The following is a 1,746-nucleotide window of genomic DNA, read 5'->3' on the forward strand; positions in this document are numbered from 1 at the left end:
TACGTACGCTTACACGCGCTACCCAGCTAGCACGCACACGGGTACGTACGCTTACTCACGCTAGCGCAGTGGCACGCACAAAGGTACGTACGCTTACACGCGCTAGCCAGCTAACACGCACAAGGGTACGTACGCTTACACGCGCAAGCGCAGTAGTACATACAAGGGTACGTACGCTTACACGCGCTAGCGCAGTAGCACGCACAAAGGAACGTATGCTTACACGCGCTTGCCAGATAGCACGCACAAGGGTACCTACGCTTACACGCGCTACCGCAGTAGCACGCACAAAGGTACGTACACTGCACGCACAAGGGTACACTTACACGCGCTAGCCCGCACAAAGATACGTACGCTTACACGCGCTAGCCAGTTAGCACGCACAAGGGTACGTACGATTTCTCACGCTAGCGCAGTAGCACGCACAAAGGTACGTACACTGCACGCACAAGGGTACACTTACACGCGCTAACCCGCACAAAGGTACGTACTAGTACACGCGCTAACTAGCTAGTGCGCACAAGGGTACGTACGCTTAAACGCGCTAGCGCAGTAGCACACGCAAAGGTACGTACGCTTACACGCGCTAGCGCAGTAGCACGCACAAAGGTACGTACGCTTACACGCGCTAGCCAGCTAGCACGCACAAGGGTACGTACGCTTAAATGCGCTAGCGCAGTGGCACGCACAAAGGTACGTACGCTTACACGCGCTAGCCAGCTAGAACGCACAAGGGCACGTAAGTTTACACGCGCTAGCGCAGTAGCACGCACAAGGGTACGTACGCTTACTCGCGCTAGCGCATTAGCACACAAAGAGGTACGTACGCGTACACGCGCTAGCAAGCTAGCACGCACAAGGGTACGTACGCGTACACGCTCTAGCGCAGTAGCACGCACAAAGGTACGTACGCTTACACGCGCTAGCCAGCTAGCACGCACAAGGGTACGTACGCTTACACGCGCTAGTGCAGTAGCACGCACAAGGTTACGTACGTTTACACGCGCTTGCGCAGTAGCACGCATAAAGGTACGTACGCTTACACGCGCCAGCCCGCACAAAGATACGTACGCTTACACGCGCTAGCCAGCTAGCACGCACAAGGGTACGTACGCTTACTCACGCTAGCGCAGTGGCACGCACAAAGGTACGTACGCTTACACGCGCTAGCCAACTAGCACGCACAAGGGTACGTACGCTTACATGCGCTAGCGCAGTAGCACGCACAAAGGTACGTACGCTTACACGCGCTAGCCAGATAGCACGCACAAGGGTACGTACGATTACACGCGCTAGCGCAGTAGCACGCACAAGGGTACGTACGCTTACACGCGCTAGCGCAGTCGCACGCACAAAGGTACGTACGCTTACACGCGCAAGCCCGCACAAAGATACGTACGCTTACACGCGCTAGCACGCACAAGGGTACGTACGCTTACACGCGCTAACCCGCCCAAAGGTACGTACGCTTACATGCGCTAGCCTGCTAGCACGCACAAGGGTACGTACGCTTACACGCGCTAGCGCAGTAGCACGCACAAAGGTACGTTCACTTACACGCGCTAGCGCAGTAGCACGCACAAAGGTACGTACGCTTACACGCGCTAACCAGCTAGCACGCACAAAGGTACGTACGCTTACACGCGCTAGCGCAGTAGCACGCACAATGGTACGTACGCTTACACCCGCTAGCCAGCTAGCCAGCACAAGGGTACGTACGCTTACAAGCGCTAGCGCAGTAGCACG

The sequence above is a fragment of the Uloborus diversus genome, chromosome 9 (genome assembly GCF_026930045.1).
Source record: "Uloborus diversus isolate 005 chromosome 9, Udiv.v.3.1, whole genome shotgun sequence".
NCBI lineage: Eukaryota > Metazoa > Arthropoda > Arachnida > Araneae > Uloboridae > Uloborus > Uloborus diversus.